The sequence below is a fragment of the Corvus moneduloides genome, chromosome 2 (assembly GCF_009650955.1).
Source record: "Corvus moneduloides isolate bCorMon1 chromosome 2, bCorMon1.pri, whole genome shotgun sequence".
Taxonomy (NCBI): Eukaryota; Metazoa; Chordata; class Aves; order Passeriformes; family Corvidae; genus Corvus; species Corvus moneduloides.
In genome coordinates this window covers 23,016,202-23,031,935 of record NC_045477.1, presented here as the reverse complement: position 1 = coordinate 23,031,935, position 15,734 = coordinate 23,016,202, and positions in this window count along the sequence as shown.

Sequence of the window (15,734 nt, the reverse complement as noted above, 5' to 3'; positions counted from 1 at the left end):
CCCGCTGCTGATATGAACCCTGGGATCTCTTCTGCTCTGACTCAACTTCTTGCACCACTGAGCTTCCGGGAAGGCTTGGACTGAGACCCAAACACCCATTCTGCGTGGGCAAGTTCACAGGCAGGTTTTTGCAAGCCAGTCTTTGCTTCACCCATGGACTATTTTCATTTGGATGGTTTTCCTCCAGCCCCATCTGGTGTTGTGGCCTCACAGATACAGTTCATGGCTTGTTCTTGCCTCCTACTCCTTGGCCTGCCCAAGTCCCATCCCTGTTGGAAACACCGCAGCCCTGAAGCAGCCAGGTACAGTATTCCCCTCATGGTACTGGAAAATCAATCCTTTTCATCCACAGAGAACTAGAACTGCATTTAACTATTTTCTGCTTCAGCACCACTCTTGAAGCTAGTGAAATGTCAGGATTTGGTCCATGATTTCTGTGAGGCTGCAATATGGTAAACTTAGGCTGATCCCTTTTGTGTAGGTGAGGCCAAACTGTTTATGACAGGACATTGCTCCATATCTAACCTATTGCATGGGCACACTTCCTATCTTTAGTGTTATTGTCTAACTCTCTTACACTTAAAACCCAGGTCACCTCAACAATATTGCACTGGAGTGCAATATTGTCTTGCTGTATTCAGCAAGACAAAATCATGTTTGCAGGTAATATTTCAACAGCTCTCCTAAGAGCTGAAGCCTGGGGCATTTTTAGGTGCTGGGGAGGTTCCGCCAGTATGAGGTCCCTGCACTGGAGCTTTTGCTGGGATACAGATGTCATTGCACAGGAGAACTTTGTGATTCACCCCAGTGAATGTGCTCATAGAGGCTTTCGAGAGCAGGTGAGCACTTTTCACTACCACAACAAGTGAGTGCTGCAGACCAGGGTGCACTTCATGTTGGTGCTGGGAGCCATCTCCCAATGAGAGTTTTTGGTTGTTCACTGACATGGGGACCACCCCATGACCTCACCAACCAGCACAGCAGTGCCTCTGGCAGCTCAGCCTCACTGTGCTCAGCACTGAATGGCTTCACCACTATCCCCAGAGCAGCTCTTTCACTGACCTTGGAGATTGGTCAAGTCAAACTCACAGGTCCCCACTCAGGCTGCATGCAAAGGAAACGTGCAAAATCATAAATGATCATATATTCCTTCTGTTGAGGGCATGACTCAGAGTCCCTGCCCTGATATGGGAGTTTTCCAGTGGAGATCAGTGTAAAGAGATAGGGTCTGTGCTGGGTTTGCTTTCTACATGGGGTGGAAAAAGCCACATCTTGTAAGTCACACCTCTACTGCAGAAATGCAAATGCTACTACAAACTCTCCTGATGCACACAGACCAAACATTGTCTTGTTAGGTTCCCAGCCCCAAATGATGGATTTTGAAGCTCCTGGCAGAATTTTTTCTGAATTCATATTCTAAAAGGGCAGAAACTGTTCATGCATTCTCTTATTCCAGAAAAGGCTGAAAAACTCTTGGATGCTGACCTAGCCTTCAAGGTGCTGCTTTTGTTCAAAGGGTTTCTTACACTGAAAGCCAGGTTTGGTGCTTGCTTAGCTGCTTTGAGCAGCATTAAAATGTTGTATTATGTGGATGTCAGAAAACCATGATGAGGATTGCCCACTTGTGAAATTTTAGGGACATAACTTCTTTGACTGCGTGAATTATGCTGGTGTAGCTAAACAGATGATAGACCTGACCACCTATGACATGTCATTCCTTAGCTAATACCATGCAAAGATTGCCCGTTGTGGGCAATACCCTGTTTTGATGTCTCTGGTCTGCATAGACTGTGGCTTCCTCAGACTGCAATCAAATCCCAAGATTGCACAAAGGTTATGGACTGCCTCCAAACTTCCAGTTTGGGACCACTGCTGTGTGCAGGGGTATAGTAATATCTAAACTATATAATTACATCTGATCGCATTCACTTCAGGGACTTCAGGACCTTCGCTACATCTGCTACCAGTTAGGGCTGTGCAAAAGCAGGATCTTTTGGTTACTGAGCTGTCAGCAAGCCCCTGCTGTGCTGTACGTGGAGGAGCTGAAATAAACTGCAACTGGTAGTTGCTGTAAAGCCCCCCATGTTTTGCTGTACAACACAGCAGTGAGCTACATTGAGAAGGAGTTTCTTAGGACAGACTTGGCGAGAGAGTGGCCAGCCAAGAGAATTTTGAAGCTGGCAGCCTGTAATCAGTCTGCATGAACAAAGGACAAGAGTTTGGGGGTCTGAAGGGCAGTAGGTCCCAAAGCAACAGCATTCCACGAATACAAGCAGTGCTCAGATCCATGCAGTGATGACAGCAAAGCCTAACAACTCTTTGTATCCTGCCTGGTCCTCCCTGCCTATGGACACCTTGCCAGCTTCACTACCTGCTGGGGGAAGGCTCCCAGCAAAGAGAATTGATAGTCCTCTTCCACCCTGCTCAGTCCCAGGTCACTTAGCCTGACCAGCCCCATCTGGATCCCGATAGCTCTGGAGATGGGCAAGACAGAAACACACTAAAGTGGAAATGTCAGACATCTCTTTTTTTTCTGCAGCGAACAAGTAGACTCCAGTCTTTATCATTTGCTTATGCAAGAGGGATGATTAGGAAAGGGCAAAGCTGGGAGGCTGAGCAGCCCAGGTGTAATGGAGATCCATGTTACGCTAGCACAGAGCTCTGCACACACGGTGCCATTTGTTGTGCCGCTGTTTGGCCAGGCTCCTGCAGCTCAGCCGGTCACGAAACAACCTCTCACTCTCATTAATGCCAGATTGGGTTCCTGCTGCCGCTCCCCCGCTGCTTTTAATTATGTGGCCACCAGCCAAGGACTGCTGGGGAAAACCCTACCCCTTAGTTTGGGTGTCAGCTGATCCTAGCTGAAACATATGGCTCTTGGAGCGGGGAGAGGGCATAAAGGAAAACAACAGAAATGGGAACAATTCTTGGGAGAAAAAGGGTGAAGGTCAGAGGTTAAAAGTGCAAGAATAGGGAGCCAGGAGGGGACACAGAGCAGAACCCCACCACTTCTGCCCACCTCGCCCTACAAGCATCCAAAGTGCAGGGAGAGAAACAGCCACTATGGTCCCCTCTCTTCATCCTCCTCCTCCTGGGGCTGTAGGTGGTCAGTCTGACCAGGACAAAGAGGAGGCTGCCAAGGTCCTGTGGTATAGTGAGCCTGGAGGTGGAGAAGGTGCTGGTAGAAAGGCAGTGAGAAAAACACTCAGCCCTTGGGGAAGATGGGAGAGGTGCTGGGGCATGCCAGGTGCACGTGTGCCAGGTTCTCTCTCATGCTGCAGAAGGGATTTGTGTCCAGGAACCCCATAAACCATGCTGTGACCATGCCTGTGCCTGCTCCTTCTGCAGGGTGTGAAGTTGGCCCATGGAACTATCAGTCCCGCTGGTGTCCTTCAACATCTTCTGAGGGTAAGGGTTTATTCCCCTTAGGGGTTGGAAAAATGAAGCTAGTGGAGTCTAAATCACCCGTAGCTCAGAAAAGCTCCAATTTTGGTGACACCTGCCAGGACTGTTCTCTGGAGCACTTGAGTCTCTCTGCCACCTGCACACAAGATGTGGAGGATACACAGTGGGGACTGATCAAGGGCATCCCCCCTCTGCCCCTTGGTGGTTGCAGGAGACCTGGTTGCTCTGAGCTGGAAACAAATCAGTAGCAGAGACAGTCCTGGGCACCCTGGTGTCCTGGGATAACACAGAGCATAGGCAAAGGGACACACGTGGCTGGTGCTCTGAGCTGCACTGATGTGTGCAGGAGAGGCTGCCCTGGAGGTCTCCACACGCCCCAGGTCTGCTCTTTACTACATGCCAGGAGCAGCACCTTCAAGCCCCCCTCTCAGCAGCCACCTCTCCTCGCCGCACAGAGAAGCAGTGGTTCCTGGCAACTCAGAAATCCCAGTCTGGATCTTTCTCAAGGCCAGCCCAAAGACACTTGCTGTACTGGGATATAGCACCAGTACTGGGTGGTATTTTCAGGGGCAATGACAGCTGTGTTCCCAGGCACTCAGACACAAGGTCAGTCTGACCCTGGTACTACTTCCTATTGCCCAGCCCCAGGCAGTTCCCCACACAGGCCCTCTGAATTGCTTACCAGCCTCCAAAGAATCTAAAAAATCCCTAACAAGTCCCTAAAAATCTCCACTGTCTGCACACAGGGTCTTGGGGAGGATACAGGCCACCTGAACGACAGGTCAGTGGTGCGCTGACCATGACCAGCTGCCAGATGCCCACTCAGCCACTCTCATTCCCCCCACCCCAACAGGTCAAGGGGAGAAAGTTAGATTAAAAAAATCCCCTTGTGGTCAAAATAATTACAGTTTACCAAAAAGAAGCAATAGAAGCAAAGCAAAACGAGGAATTCATTCACTCTCTTTGGGAGGCAGATGCACTACACAGGCTGCTGTGAAAAAAGTTAATTTCCTAACTCAATTCCTCACAGACCCAGCACAGACAGTAGACATGTCTTGTCTCTTTTGTACACACGCTTGCAACTGCTCACCTTTTAATTTTTCACACTCTTGCTATATCACTTGGACCTGGATCTGCTTCCCAAGTGATACCCAGTTCTTAAATGCCATCACGTCAGCTCCATCATCTATTCAAGAAATGAACCATCCTCTGACATCCTCAACAACCTCAGGAGCACTCCCATCCACAAATACCCATTGCTGTTGTGCATGTTACCACAAACACCTGCAAATGGGCCATCACACAGCTCTGTGCTCATCCACACCCATTTGTTCCTACCACAAGTACAGCTCGGATGTGAAGCTGAACCTCTGTGCTGGCAAGCTACTTACGTGAACTCAGCATAAATTAGGCTGACTGCACTGGTGAGCAGCTCTTACAATAAAAATCACGTTACCTTCCCTTCTGGCTTCCCATCCAGACAATGTGGCAGCCTGGGAGTCATGTTAGGTCAAGAGATGTAGAAGTCTGAACTAGCTGCAGCTGCCTCAAACAGCTCTGGAAGGATCTTTTTCTCTTTGTTCAGTTTTGATCCTGTTTTAATAGGCAAGAGTAACTGGTTTAAAGCAGCACACAGAGTCCCTGGGAAACCCATGGCTAGAGCAGACACTTGGCTTTGTCCGGTGCCTGGGCACCTCCTGCAGAATGGGGACTTTGTATTTGCTTTTAGAAGATAACCAATTCATATAGGAGGTTCATGAATATTCAGCTTGTGCTTAGGGTTGGGGAGAACAATCCCTAAAACAAAGAGGCAAATTCTTTTACCCTTCATTTGGGGGAATGTGTTTTTCAGCCTAAGGGCTGCAAGTACCCTGCAATCCCTTTCTGTGCAGGATCCATTAATGACCGGTGTTTTTCCAAGCCTGAGCGTGCATCACTGCTGAAAAATAGATGCAGTCAGCGAGGGCTTGGGGTTAATGTTTCTGGATGAAGGAGAGTTTGGAGGTGAGTCCAAGAGCATAAGGAGCCAGGCTGAAGTTAGTCAATCTTGCTGTCGTAGCCTCTCTGGCTTTGTCCCCTTTCTGTGGCTGTACCTGCCCTGGGAATTTGTAGCAGAGAAGTCTCCCAGCAGTGGGGAGACGTGGACACGTCTTATTCTGTGTAGCTACTGCAGTTATTCCTCTGTGCAGTGAAAAACAGCCAGTGAAGGTTCTGTCCTCCCCCAAAGAGGTTTGTCAATAGTTGCATGCTATTCCCAAAGTTGCATATAGCCTCCCCCCTCATTTTCCTTGCACAGCACATGTTTGAGTGCTTAGACACACTGTCTAGGTATGGTAACACACTACTAATAAATAATGATTGTACCTTGTTTGTCTATCTGCAATGACCCTGCGTGTGTTGTGAACTCAGATGTTCCACCCCAGGCAACATGCAGCTGATGAGCAGGAGTTTGCCATACCACAGTGACCTGGGTGCATATCTAGGCTCTTGTATACATTTCCACACAAGACAGTTGTTGGTGTTGTTTACAGGAATTTCCACGTGAAATAAGCTTTCCTTAAAAAAGTGAAATAAGCTTTCCTATTAAAAGTGCTCCTTTGCAGTGTAACTGTACCCATACTTGGGTTGTTACTGCTCTGGCAGAGTGCTGTCTTCCCTCCCCTTCCCAACCCCCTTCCAAAATGATTACACTGGTAACACTTTTAAATACAGCCTTGTTTTCCTTGTCTTCATCAGAGGAGGAACTCTCCTGTAACTGTTCCCTGTTGTCCAACCAAAGCAGCAAAACAAGTTGGGTGACCACTGTGTGACTGATCACCACCCTGCCGTGGGGAAGACAAACAGCTGGGGCTGGAGCTGGGCAAAGTGGGCACTGTTTGCACCAAATGAAGGTGGTGTTACCCTTGTGGATCTCTGGCCTGGTCCCAAAACTGTTCCAGTGGTGTCAGGTGAAGAAGGTTGCTAACTGTGTGCATCAGTGCTACCAGGCACTTGCCTGGAGATGTGTGTGCTGGGAAAAAGGCTCTCTGTGACCTCTCATCTTTTCCCACTTGCCAGGAAATGTGTGCAATACCAGCTCCTACTGACAGGCCCTCCTCCATGCTTCCACGTGTAGCCTTTCTTTTGCAAGCATGTCTGTGCTCCTTTCTCCCCTTCCAGCTTTTACCTCAGGACCTCCATTTTGTCCTTCTGTTCAGCTCCAGAATTTCCATCCCACCCCCTGCAGCAACCCTCCATTCCCCGTGCCTTCCTCCAACCTTGTCCTCCCCTCTATCACCATTCCTCTTTTGTTTTTCCCAGGTGAGAGGCCGCTCAAGCTGTCCACCTGCTGACCAAGGAGGAGGAACAGGGATTAAGGAGAGACACGATCCATGGGCAGCAGGACCTGGTGCAGCAGAGCTGCTTTAGCCCCCAGCGGTGATGGAGGGGGCTGTCAACGTTATTGTTGTGTTGGCATGGCAAAGGTGGGAGGAAGGAGAAAGGGGATGTGGGGAGGGAAGAGATTTGAAACTTCAACAGCCCCTTTGTCTTTTCACCTCCTCCAGTTTATCTGGTGCCCTGTGGAATTTATGATCCTCCCCCCTGCAAAGAGCTGTTGTATTTCAAGTCACAGAGTGCCTTCCAGCAGGGTGATAGACCGGCTAGCCTGCTCTTTAACAACCTCAAAGGGCATAACGAGCAAAGCCAAACTTTCTCCCAGCAACAGTTTTAGGAAGACTGATTATCTCTCTTTTACAAGTGGTAGAACAGTGTCAATCCATTCCAAATCCCCGTGGTGGAGTGGAGCAATGGATACAGCCCATTATTTCTTATATTCTAAGGCTGCTAACAATCTCTTTTCCTTTCTCCCTCTCCATGCTCAGGTGGACATTTGCCCGATTTAGGGAGAATAAGGAGACTGAATCTTGTCATTTGAAGAGGCAAAGAACAGGTAAAGCAGAGGAGAACGGGAGCAAATACAGAAGTCAGACAGAAAACTCCCACCTCAGCAGCAGGACTTGCCATCTAGGTACTGCTTTTCAGATACCCCAGATGAGGGACTTGAAGAGTCTCAGCCTCATCTGTTTCTCACCTCCTTGCTTTGGTGTGTTGCAAAGGAGGCAGGAGGCATGTTTTCAGAGGATGCAGCCCATATGACAGGCAATTAGAAAACCAGAGCTCCCAGAGCAGCTCTGCCAGTGATGGATTTTACAAGCAGAGTAGCCCCTCAGTGAAACCTCATTGCTAGCAAGCATGAGGGGCAGCTCCTCAATCCATCACCTTGTGTCAGATCACTGTTCAGGGTCCACCTTTCCCTCTCCTCCAGCGAGTTCACTGTGGGATGGGCCCAACATCAGCCCTGGCAGCAGACTCTTTCTGAGCACCTGTGGCTTTTTCTGATTAAGGGGCACCCAGCTGAGAGGCACTGGGAATTAAAGATAAGTTCCAGCACTGGGAGTAGTTCTGACAGCCCTCTAGCACAGTTGGAGAAACAGATGAGTGCAGAGATGTGGATTTCACAAGCCCTGTACAAGGTCTGAGGCACACTCAGCTCTGGATGATGCAGTTGAGCCCTGAGCACCTGGGGATGTGGCAGGCTGGCCAGAAGTCCTCTGATGAAGGTAGTGATTCAGTACCTTCCTGCATGCTGGGTGAAGCACCAAGTGCCCCAGCTCCTGGAGCAGGTGCACAGTTGCAAGGTATCACATGTTCCTGGTGGCTCCATGTCCTTAGCCAGCTCAGCCAGAGGTGGAAGGACACACGGACCTCAGACAAGCAGGATGCCTGGCAGGTATTGCTTTCTCCAAACATTGCCAGCCCAGTCTGCCTTGCCTGCGCACCCGGGGTGGCTTTACTGCAGTGGTACAAAATGTGTGCAGCCTGAGAGCCCTTTGCTTCCCCAGGTCACCCCAGACACCCTGCAACCCTCCCTTTCTGTATGCAGCCTGAGGGCCCATCGATCCACCCTCCTCTCTGCCTGGGCACTTCCTGTGCCTTCAGGCTGGGGTAGGAAGCTACAAGACTGTTAACGCCCTCCTCCCTGTCCCGAGAGATAAATGCACAGATGCATTCCACCCAGGCAAAGCCTCCTGGCAGCTGAGATCCAGACTGGCTGCTTGACAGGAGTGGCCTCCTCTGTGTATTACCTGGCACTCCAGATGTGTCAGTCCTCCTCCTGGATGCTAAACTTCAGATGTCAAGCTGCTACCTGTGTGATTCAGCTCTTGCTGTCACTTTCTTACACATGCCCTCTCAGGTTCTCAGTGACTAAGACAGGGACACAGAATATGGAAACTTATTTCATTTGCATTTATTTTGGTATTTATAATTATAAAATGTGAAAGGCCTGTTCTTCAATAATCTCTGATGCAACAGTACTGACATCCTCTCAGTGCAATTTGCAACAGGATAGGCTGGTGGACTGCATGTTTCTTGGATCGATTTCAGCTTGCCTTCCCCATGGCTCTGCCATGGCTTCTCTGGTTACCACAGGTAGATGTGCTGAATCCCCGAGCAGTAATGCACACCGTGCCTTCTGCTGTCCGTGCTGGTGGGACAGGGAGAAGGAATGCCACCTGGAAAGGCTCCTCCACCTCTACTGTCATAGAGAAGTCACGCAGGCCTTGGTGCTGAGACCTGCAACTCAATCTGTGGATGTGACCTTTTGGTAAATCAAGCTGACTGTCCCAAGTTTCTAATTCTCCTGCATTATTAATATCTTGCTCAGGAATTAATGTGGGTCAGGCACTGTTTATGGGCCTATGTGTGCATTTCAAGTGTCAGCTTATTCAGGGTTCAGAGATGGCTAAAAGCAGGATTTTGGCCCAGTCTTTTTTAAAAAAAGACTCTATGAAATAATGACGCAATGACAAGTATCCTCTTTGATTTTGTTTCTATTCCCTCATCAGGGAAATTGTTCACTTAGGGCCACAGTGAGTTTTATGTAGGGGCCAGGATTCAGACTTATGTTTGCACTGTATCAGGATAAAGGCTTGGAGAGGTGAGCAAAAATTTTAAGAGAAAGCAAGCTGGGCAGAGGGCTCAGAAAACACAGCCTCTGAGGAAGATGTGGTAGACTCTGGTGTGTTTTCTTCTAGACACAACAACTGTACAAGTTGCAATGCATTATTCCCCATGTCCATGGATGCAAGGCAGGCCTGACTTGATTTACAATAAGGATGATTTATGGTAGGCATAGGGGGAATATTTTCAAGTTTTAAGGATTGCTAGTCTTCCAGCAAGTACCCAGAGACAGTGCTGCTGGGCTACCACCCATCGGTCCTTAAAAACCTGTCTCCACAGCTGGGGGAGGGTGAGGTATCCTGGATCCTGTCCGAGAGCAACAGGAGGCTTAGATCACCATGAGCTAATCAGTGAGGCAACTGGGCATGGCCCGTGGCCTTTTTGGAAGAAGGCTTTTAGGAATGCATTCAGTCAGCATCCCCTTCATTCAGCTGGGTGGGGCTGGGTGGCAAGAGCCAGAGATCGCACTGCTAAACTGCAGGAGAAAATGTGAGGGCACCTTGTATTCAAGTGCATGGTGCAGTGGGGAACTACAGTGTTCCACTTAGGATATAGCTGGAGTTTCCTAGGCTCCGTGATGAATCCTCACCAATTAGTACATGGTGTTTGAGACTTAAGTATGGCTAGAAGCAGGGCAATGCCTATGAAGTTTACAGCTTGATCTCCTTCATGGTTCAGGCCTAAACCCTACCCTTTGGATCAAACTTTTCTTTCTCTTTCAAGACTTCGGGTAGAAATCTAGTCTTGCAGTCAGACTGGTGTAAAGGTCTAGTAAGAGCAAGCTACTACATTGCAGCTACACAAGTGCTAAGAACAGAATTAGGTGCAGTACTTGGATTATCTTTTTTATTACACTACAATGTTCCTTCAAGGCATTCCCTTTTATAGAGGCAAACCCAGTTCATACTCATTAACTCAGATGGACTGACAGCAAGGAGCTTGGCTTTCCTGCCCCAACCACATCAAACAAACAAAAAACAATCCTGCATCAACAGAGACACAAGCACTACATGCCAGCAGGAACCAGAGGTGTAACCTGCATCCACTTGCATGGTTGTTTTCCACCCCAGCCTTCCCTGATCATTACATTTGCTAATGGCATTGCATCTGCAAGAGACACTTTGCAATCTACTGCCCTGTTCCTGAGCAGAGAAATGAGGCTCCACATGGCAACAGGAGAGTGGAAATTGAAAGAGTTAACCGCACAAGATTGAATACAAGTCATGGCCAGGTCCCTCTGCAGTCCTGAAGACCTTCAGGTGAAAAAAGGGAGCTGACATCTTTTATCTGTGCTCCAGCTTGCCACACCTGCCTCATGGCACCCTGCCTGGTGGCACCGTCCCCATATCTGATCACACACCCTTCCTTGTCCTGTGATTTTTTTTTCCCTTGCCATATTATAGGCTGATTTCAGGATTGCTAGATGTCCACGGAGCATGAAGGCACCTGTGTTTTGCTGTCAAGGACTCTGGAAGTGCTGCTAGAATCTAGCTGACCCCCCACTGCTGCCTGTGTTGGCAATATTAACAAAAAGTTATTTCCAAAACTGAAATGCAGAGCCAACTCCCTGATTGGAAGAGCAATAAAACAAATCTCACCTCCTCTTTTACCCACACAATTTTTTTTCCTTTTTTTTTTCCCCTCCTACTTCTCAGGGGGTTATGCCCTTTCATCACCATGTCTGTTCTCTGTTTCCTGGGAGAGGTAAAAACCCCAGCATGACAAATCCATCTTTCTTAAGGTGGAAGCTCTCCCAAAAGCCTCAGCATGCTGGTGAAATCCTATACCTCAGAGAACCACCCACCTCACTCATGCTAAAACCATTTCTTGAAAGATCACATAAAACAATCTGTTACGCAACTCTCAGAACATCAAATAACCCCCTTATTTATAGTATATACACTTGCAACAATAAACCTCCCTTTTGAACTGCATTGGTCAATATAGATTTAAAAGGCTTTTTCTATTTCAGTCAACATCTCAATTTGTTGTTTTAGCATTCAGTGCTTGGGCTTGAGAGGAGCTGGTCGCGTGACTTCCTTCAGGACTAGGTGATTAGGTTTGCAAAAACTTCTCCACTCTGGTTCTCTGGGAGATGGTACTGCTCCAATTTTTTTAATGCCAGCTTCTTGCTCTATATGCGCAGCCTATATTAGGAAGCCTGTTTTGAGTTTGGAATTATAGCTGGAAAATGTTGCCCCAAAAATTAAGGAAGAGGATAAAGGCTATTTCTTCAAGCGGCTAAGCAAGATTTAAAAAATACCTGTAACATTTGAGAGGTCCTTTCTGCAACAGCTCCAGCCTATAGAGGCCAGCAGCAGAGCACCAACCACTTGCAAGCAATCTCCTCCATGTCCATCACAGCTCCTTTGGTCAGTCAGCAGAAGTAATATTTTTCTGCAGTGCCCTGGGCACTACGTCAGCCCCCAGAAGTCAAAGATTTCTCTAAGCCCTCCACGATGGCCAAGAGAACCAGATGAGCTCAAGCTGGGTGGCCGGTGCTGTGCAGGTGCAGGGCCTGAGCCATCCTACTCCTGCCAGTCAGCAGCACCCTGAGCTCCTCCAGAGGCCACCAGAGCTGCTCAGCTGGGGGTGGACTGAGCCACAAGGGGAGCCCTCTGCCCCATTGCCCGGTCCTCCTGGCCAGCATGGTGGTTTTGGCTTCTCCGTCGCACAGCTTCATGGAATCACAGGATATACTGAGTTGGAGGGGACCCACAGGGATCATCGAGTCCAGCCCCTGGCCCTGCACAGGAGCATCCCCAAGAGTCACACCCTGAGCCTGAGAGCATTGTCCAAATGCTTCTTGAACTCTGTCAGGCTTGGTGCTGTGACCACTTCCCTGGGAGCCTGTTCCAGTGCCCAGCCACCCTCTGAGGGAAGAACCTTTTTCTAATATCCAACCTAAACCTCCCCTGACACAACTTCAGGCCATTCCCTCGGGCCCTGTCACCACAGAGAAGAGATCAGTATTCCTTTATTGCAGTGACGAAAACTGCAGACAGTGTTCAAGGTCAGCCCCCTGTTATTTCAGCTAGGGAAGAGCTGACCCCCTCTAGTTCTTCCCCACTCTTTTCCATCTCTTTATGGCTGGTGATTTCCTCAGGGCAAGGAAATGCTTTCTTTTACCAGTTGGTACAACACTTAGTGAATGATTTGCATACATTTATGGGCGGTGAGTGCCCTTGCCTGGAGATGCAGGAAAAGAGGATTGTATGGGTGTGACATGCATTAGCTCTTCAGAACATACCTCGGGGAGGCTGCCTGGTGAGTTAGGCAATGCCCTTGGAGAGGTTTGTGTGCACAGTGTAAGGGTAATAAGCTTCAAAGAATGAAGACAAGACTGGCAGTGCTTGTTACTGTTGTCTTCCTACACATTGGGGCATAAATAAGAGACAGGAAGTTCCCTCTGTTTATGTAGGAACTGGAAGCTTTTGTATCTGTCCATTGGGATAGACTGGAGATTACTCAGGCTGTTTTCTTCACCACCTCTCTGCAAAATATATATATATATATATATATATATATATATTTCTATGTGTTCACTTCAATGATGTCTTACTCTTAAAATTTCCAGGTGTAGGTATTCCAGAGGAGCTATCCAAGCAAACCTTCCTTCCTTGTGGGAGTACTGCTTTTGCTGTAACAAGAGTTCTCTTGGTTTAGCTGATTTCGATAAGTGAAACAAAAATAATTACATATTGGCAAAAAGACTTTTAAGTGGATTCAACTGCATTGCACTAAGGTTCTTGTCATTATGGGAATTTCAACTTCTCTGCCAAAGGAAAAAAGAAAGATGAAGTAAAAAAAAAAAAAGCTGTTCCTTAACAATATTGTTATTCTGGCACAAAAAAGACTGTCACAGACATGCCTCAAAATTAATTTTCCCAGATATTCACTGAACTCATGATTATCCTCTCCCATAAGCACTTTCAATTTGAGTGGAGACCAGGCTTGAAACAAGATAGTGCATCCAGCAGTCCATCGGAACATTCATATATATGGGAGCAAGATCTGAACTCTGACACAGCCCTCAAACGAAAATAAATTCCTCAGGCTTTTTAGAAGTGAGAAAATTCAGCTTAGAAAATGCTGGGTGTGGTTGGGGGTTTGGTTTTTTTTTCCCTTTATCTGCAAGAGAGGAATCTGCTGGATTTGAGCGCTAGATCAGAAGATCCTGAGGCTTAAAGGTGGATCTCAATTATCCAGCCCAGGTCTATTTCTAACCATAATGGGCTTTTTGCATCGTTTCTTGAGGACATGCCCATGCAGACAATAGCTATGTGCCGGCAAGCCAAGGTCTAAACGTATCTAAATACCATATAATCATTAAAAAAACCACACCGGGGGATGGGGAACTGGGCTGCTGTACTGCATGTTCTTGGCAGATACCTGTGCGCTGTGCGGAGCAGTGTCATTGGAGGAGCGAAGCACGTCCTCCTGGGACACGCGATTCCTCAGAGCTGCTCCCGCGCTCTGCCGTCTCCACTGTAATTGCCTCTCGGAGCGCTAGATGTTAACGCTGTGGCCCCAGGGAATGCTGCTTCTCCAGCAGCCTGTGGGAAAGAACAAAGAGGACAACAAGAGAGCGCCTGGAGCAAAGCGCACGGAGAGACATCTCGCACTTCATCAGGGGAAAACCCAAGCTCCAAGTCAGCAGATTTACCGCAATTTCAGGTGCTGGTAATACAGCGTTAAGGTCCTGGTACACATGTGTGTATCATGAAAGTAAATCTGCATTTGCCCAAAAGCAGCCAGTGCCAGAAGAACACAGAAAAGAACCATCAACGTCTGGTGAAGAGCAGATGATATATCCCGCTAAACAGCGGCTGGGCTTTCAGGTTTGCCTGGAACAGTGTGATCCTAATCAGAATATGGGCAGATCTTCACCATGATCTTTCCAAAGAGCTGAGCCAAGACAAGTTTTTGTTCAATTCACTGCCCCTAACTGTAGCTTACTGAAAAGTTTAGGTCTTTGAACAGGGCCAAAGTTAGTGGGGAAACCTGGGGTCTTCCAAAGTGACACCTCACTCTAGGATCAGTGACGAATGTCAATAGAATGATTTGCTCTTTGGAGAGGTGCTCTCTAGTGAGTTTGGAAACAGCACTAATTCAACCCTGGCCCTCTTGTGCTGTGTTTCTCTCTCCCTCCTGTTCTATGTAGATAATGACACGATGAGGTTTTTAGTGTGGGATTACAACTGGAGAGTCAGTTTAACAGCTGGGTAAATCCACAAGTGGCTAACGCAGTGCATCAAAGCAGCCAGGAGAGCACAGGCGAGCTCTCAGAAGGAGGTACCACGTGCACCTCTTCTTACTCATGGCAAATGGGCAGCATCCTGTCCTCCGCCTTGGGCAGCCACAGGAACGGATGCACTATAACCCACATGATACTCCCCGGCAATAACTTGTTCCCATGTGTGTGGTATGTGCCCCTATCAGCTGCCAGCTCATACTTTTGCTAATTTGATCAAACACAGGACCAATTTTTCCTAATCTGGGTGTAATCCTTCAGATGGAGCTATCACTGCCTCTCGTCTATGTGCAACTCTTTTATCTAGGGCAGCCAGAAGAGTGTGACAGCTGCATGATAGTCCGCCGGGTACAATGGGTGGCCCCAGTCAGGGAGAAAGGACTTGGCAGCCTGCTCCCCTCAGATGCACAGAGGAAGCACTAAGGTGGACTGATGGTGCCGGGGAGAGCCTGGAGCAGCCTGAAAGGTATAACTCACCAGCACATCAGGATACATCACTTGGAGTGGCCTTCATCTCAGCACAGGGCTGTAAATCCCCTTGGCCTGCAAAGCCCCCCAAGGTCAGAGAGGGTGGAGGAAGCAACGGAGCAGCATCCTCCTCAGTGCTTGCCCTTGGCAGCTGGCTCTGCCCTGCCAACACGGAGTATGTGAGCTGCACACCCAGAGGAGATAATGCAGGTCCTTCCCTGGTTTTAGCCTGAGCCACTGCTGCTCTGCAGGAACTTTTGGAAAGGCAATGAGCTCCATACTGCTCTGCTCTGCAGTCAGACCATGGCTGTGCTCAGCACAGGGCCACGAAGGGGTGCTGGGCTGGCAGTGTCCAGACGTGCTCCTGGGAGTGTCATACCCCAGTGCCCATGGCCCATTCAAACCCACTCTTTGCAACACATGCTGAAGCTGATTAACATGTGAGAACCTCTGTGTCCTCTGGTCTTTAAGCAGAGTAAGCAGCAATAGAGACAACCCTTGCTAGGACTTTGCTCCAATTTTTACAGATCTAGTGAACTTCATCCACAGTACAGGTGAAACTGCAGGTTTATGCAGGTTCTTTCTCAATTACCACTAGTTGAGG